Source organism: Sminthopsis crassicaudata, chromosome 2 (assembly GCF_048593235.1).
Source record: "Sminthopsis crassicaudata isolate SCR6 chromosome 2, ASM4859323v1, whole genome shotgun sequence".
NCBI classification, from domain to species: domain Eukaryota; kingdom Metazoa; phylum Chordata; class Mammalia; order Dasyuromorphia; family Dasyuridae; genus Sminthopsis; species Sminthopsis crassicaudata.
The window spans coordinates 499,288,382-499,299,849 of NC_133618.1; positions in this window are offsets into that span (position 1 = coordinate 499,288,382).

The window sequence follows — 11,468 nt, forward strand, 5'->3', positions numbered from 1 at the left end:
TTCCCTTTGCTGTTTTCATGTCATTGGGCAAGGGTCGGGAGTGTCCTCTGGTCTTGGCCATAAATCTACCCTTCCATAGGGTGCTCCAATCCAGTCCTGAAAAGCCTAGGGTATGGGTGGCAGGTTCTGACTGTAGTTCTGATGAGAATGAGGCGATGATCTCTGCATGGTCTGAGTGCTGCCTGCAGGCTTGGGACTTCAGTCTGTTTCCCAGACCTTTCATCTTTATTTTTATGGTTCATTTTTTTTACCATCTTTAAAATTAATACCATTTGTTTTAAGTTATTTTTATATCAGGGTCATTTCCTAACATGAACTCTCTTACAACAAAGAAAAACAAAACTGACAGAAATATTTTTTTTATCATGCATATCCTACAGTTTTTTCAGCCATTCATTAGTCAATGAACAAGCACCCGCTTTGTCTCTAATTTTGTAACCACAAAGAGTAACTACTAAGAATATTTTATTATACAGTATGTGGAACTTTTATTTGCTACCATTGTAATAGTTTCCTTTATTGTGTAATAGCTTTTTATTTTCAAAATACATGCAAAGATAGTTTTCAGCATTCACCTTTGCAAAACCTTGTGTTCCAAATTTTTCTCTTTCCCTTCCCCTCCCCCCCTCCCCTAGACAGCAAGTAATCCAAAAATAGGTTAAACATATGAAATTCTTCTAAACATATTTTCACATTTATCATGCGGCATAAGAAAAATCAGATCAAAAAAGAAAAAAACAAAAAAAAGGTGAAAATATTATGTTGTGATCCACATTCAGTCCCTGCTGTCCTTTCTCTGGTTGCAAATGGGCTCTCTCTCCATCTCAAGTCTATTGGAATTAGGCTGAATCACCTCATTGTTGAAAAAAGACATGTATCACAGTTGATCATCACATAGTCTTATTGCTGTGTATAATGTTCTCTTGGTTTCTAGTCACTTCACTCATCATCAGTTCATATCAGTCTCTCCAGCCCTCTCTGAAATCATCCTGCTGGTCATTTACAGAACAGTAATATTCTATAACATTCATAACCAAACTTATTCAGCCATTCTCCAACTGATGGGCATCCACTCAGTTTCCAGTTTCTTGCCACTACAAAAAAGGGCTGCTACAAACATTTTTGTACATGTGGGTCCCTTTCCCCTTTTTATGATCAATCATTGCTTTTAAATGGAAAGAGACCATCCTCACCACAACTTCCATATACCTTCATTATCAACTTATTATTGTATACTATTGACTTCCTTGGGGTTATATTCCCTGTAGTGGGATTTCTGGTTCCAATGATATGAGTAATACATTGCTTTTTGATGGATATTATCTTCTAGAAGAAGTGAGCCAATTCCAGTTTTCCAGACCTAATTTTTTCTGCTTTTTATCATTTTTGTCAGTTTGATAGATGTGAGTTGAAACCTCAAAGTTTTAAATTGTATTTTTCTTAAAGAGTGATTTAGAGCATTTTTAATATGGTTATGAATAACTTTATTTTTGAAAACTGTTTATAACCTTTAATTTCTTACCTAATGAGGAATGGCATTTGATCTTATAAATCTGGACCAATTCACTACATATTTTGGGTCTCAGATTTTTATAAAAGATATTTGACACCAAAAAAATTTTTTTAAACAATTTGACAGTTACTTTTCTCATCCTAGTTGCATTGATTTTTTTTTTCATGCAAAAACTTTTAAATTTTATGTAATATCTTTATGATGTTCTCTTCTATCCCATACTTGCAAAGAATTCTCCTAACCTTAGACCTGGAAAGTATTTCCATCCATTTGTCTGTGATAGGAATATTTTTTATATTTATATATATCGTATATAAATATTTTATATATTATTAGATTAGGTATATTAGTTAAATATTACACATATTATTTAATAAATATATGTATATAAATTTTATATTCATATCACGAATCTATTTGAAAGTCATTGTAAGATATGCTATGAGGCCTGGCTTAAACTTAATTTCAGCCAAAAATTTCATCCAGTTTTTCTAGCAGTTCTTGTTGAGTAAAGGAGGTCTTTCCCTCAAGCATTGGTATTCTTAATATTCTCAAACACAAGGTTCCTTTGTCCAGTTGCATCTGGGTCTTATCTTTTCCAGTGATTTAATTTTCTATTTATTTAGCTGATCAATTAATTGTTAAGTGCCTACTATGTGCTAAACATTTTTCTAGGTACTGGAAGCATACAGACAAAAAAAAAAAAAAATTAAACTCCCTGCCTTCAATGAGCTTATTTACATCTTAAGGGGGAGGGGAACATACAAATATATACAAGATAATTTGTGGAGTGAGAAAGCACATTATTTAAGGGATCAAAAAAGGCTTTTTTTTTTTTTTTTTTTTTTTTTTTTTAAAGAGGTGATGGTTGAGCTGATTTTTGAAAGAAATTAAGGATCCTAAGGAAACTAGGGAGGAATGCATTCTAGGCAAGGGGGCAGCCTGTCCAAAGGCAAGGAGGTCTGCCTTTTTCATCTAATGTTACAGGTGAAGAACAGCCAATCTAGCTGAACCGGAGATTCAGGAAGAGGATTGTTAATGATAATCCTAGAAAGGAGGTTGGAGGTGAGTTATGAAGGGTTTTAGCAAGGAGTTGCTATTAGTTATATTTAAATCTCAGAACTAAAAGGAAACCACTGGGACATTTCAAATTAGGGAGGGACATTGTTAGTTATGTGCTTTAGGAGTATCATGTGGTAATTGGTTGGAGAGGTTGAAGAGATGAGGCAGGAAGACCAAACCGAAGGTTACTGCTCTGGTCCTTGCAAAAGATCTTTTATGAGGCTCCAAAGTTTAGTAATAGCCATGAGAGAAGAGAAAAAGCCATGGATGCAAAAAAGTTGAATCAACAAGGTTTGGTGATTGATTAGATATGTAGGGTAAGAAAGCATGAAAAATCTAAAAAGAAAAGAGAAAATATTTGAAAGAGATATTTGTTTTTTATAAAGCTTTATTTTCAAAAACATATGCATAGATACTTTTCAGCATTCACCCTTGCAATCTTGTGTTCCAAAAATTTTCCCCCATCCTTTCCCCTAGTGGGCAAGTAATCCAATATATGTTAAACAGAAATAATATTTGTAAAGTGCTTAGTCCACTGTTTGGCATAGAATAGGTGCTTTATAAATTCTTATTCCATTTCCCTTCTCCCCGGCCATTCAGTTTGAAATTTCTGATTTGAAATTGGTGATCACTCAGGAGAGTAATTGGACAGCTGGAGATTAAATGATACAAGTCTTCTGAGTAGGTGTAATCATCGAACCCTTAAGAACTTATGTTGGATGTATTGGACTACCTGTCATCTAGAGAAGAGAGGGCCGGGGAAGGAGGGGAAAATTTGGAATATAAGGTTTTGCAAGGGTCAATGCTGAAAAATTACCTGTTATGGGCCAGAACTCTGAACATGAAACAAAGGATTCTTACAAGGTACTAAAGTCAGTAGAACTGATCATGGTTATCTAATTTAGCATGGTGTTTAACAGTTCTCTAGTTCAGTATATGTACTTAGTACTTACTATAGTTCTACAAGATTCATACCTATGATAAGAGAGCATATAAGCTCAGATAAACAGCCAGAATCAGAACTGGAAGACAAGAGACTGTGGTGGTCCTCCTGCCTCCCCCCAAAAAGCCAAAATACATTCAGGAGGACCTCAAGAAGCTGACAGAGTCAGAGAATACAAAGAACTGGCAGCAGGAGCTCAAGCTCTCAGAATCAAAGAGAGAGATAGGTCTTCAAAAAAGCTAACGGGGCCCCAGGAAAGGAGACAAGACTTTGAAGGAGACAATAAAGGATTTGGACTTTAACATCTGGCTGTACTTGTGATTACTAAACTGAAAGGAAGACTGCTTCCAAGACCTCCAAGAAAACCCAAAAGAGAACATTACAATTACCCATGCATATGTTTTGTAAATTAAAAAAGCTATAATTGAAAAAAAAAAAAAAAAAAAAAGAACTTATGTTGGAGAATCAAATCCATCAATAAGCAATTGTTAAAGAGCTTACTGTGTGCTGGTTATTGCCTTGATTTAGGGAATACAAAGACAGACAATAAATAAATATAACATAAAGGGCACCAGCAGAAGGTGGGATGTGAGCTAGGTTTTAAAGGAAGTCAAGGAAGCTAGGAGGCAAGGATGAGGAAAGAAAACATTTCAGGAAAGAGGGAGTCAGTGGAAAGGAAGCAGGAGGTGGGTGTGTTATGGGTAGAATGGTCAGAAGGCCAGTGTAGGCGCCTCATACATTATGGAAGGGAATAGTGTAAGAAGATTGGAATAGTAGAATGTGATCAGGTTGTGAAGGATTTTAAAGACCAAACAAGGGGGTAATTAGGTGGTACAAGGGAGAGAGCACCAGCCCTGAAATCAGGAGGACCTGAATTCAAATCTGCCCTCAGACACTTAATACTTCCTAGCTGTGTGACCCTGGGCAAGTTACTTAACTTCAATTGCCACAGCAAAAAAAAAAAAAAAAAAAAAAGGTCAAACAAGATTTTGTGTTGATTCTGGATTAAATAGGGAGCCATTGGAATTTGTTGAGTAGGAAGGTAGTAAAAGCAAAATTGTACTTTAGGAAGATCCCTTTGAAGTTACTCAAGTTTAGAATGATGGAGGAGGGAGAGATCTGAAGTATGGAGACCAATTAGAAAACTATTATAATAGACATCTTCATGAGTTAAAATTTGAATTCAGACACTAGGGGTGTGACCCTGAGCAAGTCACTTAACTTTGCCTCAGTTTCGCCATCTGTAAAATCAGCATGGAAGGAAATGACAAACTCTAATATCTTTGCTAAGAAAGCCCCAAATGGGGTCATGAAAAGTTGGACATGACTGAACAAACAAGACAACAATAGTCTAGGCAAGAAGTGATGAGAGTCTCTTTAGGATAGTGACTGTGTTCGTGAAGAGAAGGGGACACACAATGAGAAAGGTTATGGAGGAAAAAATGATAATATTAAATGAATTGAGGGTTCAAAGATGATAACATCAAGATTTGCAAGTCTGCATGATTGGAAGAATGATGGTGCCTTCAATTGGAAAGGGGAAATTTGGAAAAGTGAAGTGTTTTAGGGGAAAGATACCGAGTTATGTTTTGGACATGTTGAGTTGGAGATGTCTCAAAGATAATTGATGTTGCAAACATGGACCTCAAGGGAGAGACTAGAATTGTATAGAAGGATATGGGAATCATCTGGAGTAAGGTAATTAGTGCAAAGGATTATATAATAATGGCATGTATTCTCAATTAGGAGGCAATATAGAGAGGATGATCCAGCAAAGGAACTCACAGATCAGTCAGGCTGCTTATAGACAAGAGTACTAAGACAGAAAAATAGCCTGAGTGTTAGGATTCTTACAAGGTGCTAAGTCACTGAAATGAATAGAGACAATTGATTTAATCCTACAACAAATAATGGTTTCCTAGTGATGAAATGATTGGTGTATACTCAGTGTGAGTAATTGAGAGAGGGTGATCAACAGTGTCCAGCACTGCAGAAAGATCCAAAAAGATTCAACAACTGAGAGATTATTTTTAATTCTGGAGATGACGCCAGAGTGATGATATTAGAAGCCAAATTATAAGAAGTCTCCATCTTTTATGAGAAGAGAAAAAGAGACAATGAGTTCTTTCTATAATTTTTGGCTATGAAAAGGAGGAAAGGTATAAAATGGTGAGATCAAGTGAGTTTTTCAAAGATGGGAAGACTTGGGCTTATCTCTAGGCAGTAAGGAATGAGTCGGTATAGACAGTCTGAAGATTCATTTTATTTTTTTACTTTTAGCAAAGGTTTGCTTTGCAAACTTTATTTTTTAAGCTTCCTTTAAAAATAAGTTTTTTTTTTAATTTTCAAAACACATGCAGAAAGTTTTCAACATTCACTCTTGCAAAACCTTGTGTTCCAAAATTGTCTCCCTCCTTTCTTCCCACTCCCCTTAGACAGCAAGTAATCCAATATAGGTTAAATATGTGCCACTTTTCTGAACATATTTCCAAAATTATCATGCTGCACAAGAAAAAGTGAGATCAAAAAGGAAAGAAAAATGAGAAAGAAAAAAAAATCAAACAACAAAAAAGTGAAAATACTATGTTGTGATTCACATTCAATCCCCATAATCCTCTCTGGATGTGAATGACACTCTCCATCCCAAGTCTATTGGAATTGGCCTGAACTACCTCATTCTTGAAGAGAGCCAAGTCCATCACAATTGATAATCACATAGTCTTGTTATCGTATACAATGTTTTCTTGGTTCTACTCATGAAGATTTATTTTAATGATTAATGTTTTATAATATGATTAGTGGGGTTGAGAGTTTTTTCTCTGGTTCCAACTTATGAGGAAATCTTATCCTGAAACTTTTAAGTCAGAGTCATAACTCAGAAACCATGGGCTCAAAACCTTCTCCTCTCCCATTTTACAGATGAGGAAACCAAAGTTCAGGAAAGTGAAAAAGCTTAGCCAATGAGGGTTTTGAATCCATTATTGCTAACTCCAAGGAGAATGCTTTTCTCAGTCTTGGAGACATAGATGTAACTGAGGCTAGTCTCTGAAGTTCCTTATACACTAAATGCACCCAATGGCCTTCATAGTCGCTCTGGGACACTGATGAGATAAGGATTGGTATGTCCTCCTCCTTCTAGATAAGATTTCTCAACAGTGTTTGCTCTGTAAGAAAAATAGTGTGGGGTTATCATCCTGACTCCATCACTTTCTGTGTCCCCTGGGTAAGTAAGTCCCTTATACTGTCTGGACCACAGTTTCTTATTCTATACAACTAAATTGAACTGAATTTGGCTCTGAAGATCCCACTTAGCTCTAACATTCTGATTCTGTGAATCCCTGGTAGAGCATATATGATGGCATATTTGGAGGAGCCTTGAAGAAAAGGATGCTTGCTTAGATCAACAGGAAATAGTGGTCTTGAACTGAGTGTTTGTTCTGCCTGAGATCCCAGACTAAGGAAGAGGAGAGGGAGTTCTTTGGATACCTTCTATAGGAGACTGGAAACTTCTGTTGTTGTTTCCTGCCCCTAAGCTGTGATACTCTGACCCCAGAGAAACTGTTTTCACTTACTCTTTGGGGATGACTAAGCTATCAGCGACCTCCCTTCCCCCTCCTCTCTGATTCTGCTTACTGTTAACTGGGAGAGTGTACAGTTGACCTCCATTTATTCTTGGACTGATGCATTTGGGCAATTCTCAAAGTTCATAGTCCTGCTAAAATCCTGCTGATTGAAATAGCACGCTTCCCCATTTCTATTTCAAACCCTCTCCAGTGAACTGAAGATTCCCATAGACTGTAACAGCAACCTGGCATTTGGAGCTCCCTCTCACTTTTGCTGACCTGGTCTTTTGTGTTGAAATCAGGACTAAGCTTGGCCTTGTTTGGTTTTTGGAAGCAAAAACAAAATGGAAATGGTATACACCCTCTTTCAGTCGCCTGGAGGCTGAATGAGCAATGATATGAAGGATAAGTGGAAGTCTTTTCTGTGGTCTGTGCAACCTCTTTGCTATGGGGAGCTGCTTAACAGCTCACTAGCTAATTCAGAAAAGGCTGTAAGTAGACACTTTTTTCAAATTTAATTTTCCTTTTCAATTAACAAGCATTTATTTCTCTCCTTCCTATTTCCACATGCATAGTCAAGCAAATTTCCTCATTGGCCATATCTAAAAACATCCTGCCACATCTAAAAACATATATATATATATATATATATATATATATATATATAGAGAGAGAGAGAGAGAGAGAGAGAGAGAGAGAGAGAGAGAGAGGGAGAGAGACAGAGAGAGACAGAGAGAGAGAGACAGAGAGAGAGAAAGAGAAAGAGCTATACTAGCTATGTATGTCTTTGAAGTCACTTCCAGCTCTTAAACTGTGTCTTCCCAATAGAGGAGAGTTAGATTATCTTGACTTGGACCTAGTGGAGTAGTTTTGCCATTGTGTTATCCTGAACAAATCCCTTCACCTCTCTTTCTTTTTATTTATTTATTTGTGTGTGTGTGAGGCATTGGGGATTAAGTGACTTGCCTAGACTCACACAGCTTTTGTTAAGGGTCTTGATAAATCTGGATTTGAACTCAAATTGTCCTGACTTCAGAGCCAGTGCTCTATCTATTGCGCCATGTAGCTAGCTGCCTTCTCCCCCAAATATCTTAGCTTTTCTACTTCCCTAGCTATAAAATGGAGGAATCAGATTAAACCATCCATACTCAATGTCTCTTCCAGCTCTAGACCTATGATTATTTTATTTTTTAACAATTGAGAAGCATTTGTTAAGTGCCCATTATTGATCTGGTATGCCCTAGATTTACAGAAAAAAATTAATTAGTTCTTGCCCTGGAGAAACATATTCTAAAAGGGAAAAATATCAATAGAGACATAAGAAGCATGCAAAGTAAAACACAAGATATTTATTTGGTCCTGATCAGGGGTGATGTTGGTACCAGTTCCTGAGAAATTGGACAGGCTTTATTTGGGAAGAGGTACCTGAGTTGAGTTTTGCAGGAGACCAGGAATTCTAAAAGGGACATCATTTCTAGCCTGTGCTAAGAAGAAGAACTGGGAAATAGAATTTTTAAAATAATATTTCATGGATAGGTTTACAATTTAAATCATATGAAGTACTTTCCTCAGATTATTTGATTTGATTGCACATGATAATTCTGTGAAACAGGAGCCATGAGTATCATTATTCTTATTTTATTGATGTGGAAACAAGCTACCAAGAGTATGAGATGGTCATTATCTTATAGATGGGAAGTGCCATAGGGAAGATTCAATCCAGGTCTTTCCCAAGTGCAAGTACAATGTTCTTCCTACTAGACCACATTGCCTACCTGAATATTAATCTGGTCAATTAGAGAAAAAAACAAAAACAAAACGAAACTTAGTGATATTGATCTTATAACAATAACTAGCATTTTATAGTGTTTTAAGCTTTGCAAAGCACTTTACAAATATTATTTCTTTTGATTGTCACCATAGCCCTGTAATATAGGGGGATATTATCATTCGTGTTTTATATATAAGGAAACTGAGGCAGACAGAAGTTGACTTGCCTACAGTCACACAGTTGCTAAGTGTCTGAGGCAGCAGTTGAACATAGGTCTAACTGATATTCCAGTCCAATATCCTATCCATTGCCCCACCTGGCTATCCCCCATCTGTATATATATACATTTATGCTATACAAGGTGTTCCAAAAATCTTAGTGCCATCTATCAGTTATGAATATTCTGATTTTCAGAGTTGTGATTTGCTGACAATTTTTTTCAGAGTCCATCCATGTAAGTTTGGTTTGAGTTATTTTGTGTGTGTGTATATGTGTGTATGTTTTAATAATTATTCCAGTTATTTTGTAAATATATTACTTCCTATTTTCTAATCTTTAATGCACTGTGATTCTGGGATCTAAGACCAGGATCTTTCTTAGGGTGAGAAAAGTTCTACATCTTCCTTGCCAGCTTGTTCTTAAGATCCAACCTCAGATGCAGGGGAGTTTATGTCCCCCATTCCCTTCTCCTAGAAACCTCCTTGAACCATAGCAGCAGCTTCAGAGGGCAAGACTTGACTGCTGGCCAGCAATCTCAAGAGTCAGATCTCGTCTTAATTCTCACAGCCTGAGACACTTTGTCCTTTCAAGCTTTAGCAAGAACAAAGCTGTCATTTCAGGGAAGGGTTCTGTAGTGCGTTTTAATAGGTTTCAGCTGATTTATTGGCTCTGGCTAGCAGTTGGGAAGCTGTGTCATTAATATGCAAACCAACCAGTCAAGGATAGGAAACAGCTGGGAACTACTCTAATCTCCATACAAGGCTTTGCAACACTGTAGTGATAACTGTCCCCTTCTAGAAGGCCTTTGATTGGCTTGAGTTTGGTTTCCTAGAGACTATTCAGGGTGGAAGGGCAGAAACTTCCTAAAACACAGAGATGTTATTTGTCATGGGCCTGGGAAAGGAACAACCAGAAACTGCTGAGGGTATAAGAATTCAGTTCAACAACTATAGATTATGTACTTACTACATGCAAGGACTGGGAGGTACAAAGGAAAAACCTTGACAACTCTTAACCTCAAGAAGCTCACTATCTGTCAGAAGAGATATCAAGAATGGTACTATTCCACTTGGCAGAAGTTTTAATGATTTCTTCCTCTAGAGTCTGTGTTTTTAAAGCCTTTGAAAGGGGGAGAAAGGAAAAGGACAGAACTCATGTTTGTAAACAACATGCCCCACTCTTCTTCTGTAGCCTGTCTTCCTTTCAGGATAGCAGTCTCTAAGGAGCCTGCCTCATTTTGAAAAAGCCTCCCTAACACAAAGAAGGTGAAGAATTCAGCTGTTCTGACACTTAAATTTCCTTTATCTAATCCAATAAAGATTTTCATATAATCTAATAATAAATAAAAATATTATGTAACGTATATTCATATAAAATAACATAATGTACAATATATTATATATTTATGTAACACAATATATAATTTATTATCTATTTATATAATATACAATATAATATTTAGTATATTGTATATTTATATAACACAATATACAGTACATTGCATATTTATATAATATAATGCAATCTATAATATGACAAGTATTATAGATATATCATACCTGTTAGAATGTAAGTTCCTTCATGTGATGGAGAGAACCATCTGCATTCAGAAAGAGGTTGTATGGACTGAATGTTGATCACAACATAGTATTTTCACCTTTTTTGTTATTGTTTGCTTGCCTTTTTTTCTCATTTTTTCCTTTTTTGATCTGACTTTTCTTGTGCAGCATAATAAATGTGGAAATATATTTAGAAAAATTGTATATGTTTAACCCATGTTGAATTGTTTGCTCTCTAGGGGAGGGGAGTGAGGAGAAGGGAGGAAGAAAAATGTGAAACACAAAGTTTTGCAAGGGTGAATGTTGAAAACTATCTTTGCATGTATTTTGAAAATATAAAGCTATTATTAAAAAAAGAAAAGAATGTAAGTTCCTTGAACTAGGTATTTTTTCACTCTTTGTACTGTATACCAGTGCCACCTAGTTAGCTGGTGGCCTAGTGGACTGGGCTTGGAGTCAGGAAGTTGTCTATTGTTTGGTGGTTTCCAAATCTTTGTGACCCCATTTGGAGTTTTTTAAATAAAGATACTGGAATGGCTTGACATTTCCTTTTCCAGCTCATTTTACAGATGGGGAAAATGAGGCAAACAGGATTAAGTAACTTGCCCAGGGTCAAGTTAGCTAGCACATATCTGAGGGCTAGGTGGTGCAGTGGACTCCAGTGACTGGACTCAAGAAGATCTGAGTTCAAATGTGACCTCAGATACTTGCTTGCTATGTCACTTAACCCTGTTTGCCTCAGTTTTCTCAACTATAAAATGGGGTTAATAATAATACTTACCTTACAGGGTTGTCATGAAGATCAAATAAGAATATTTGTGAGAAGTGCTTAACATAG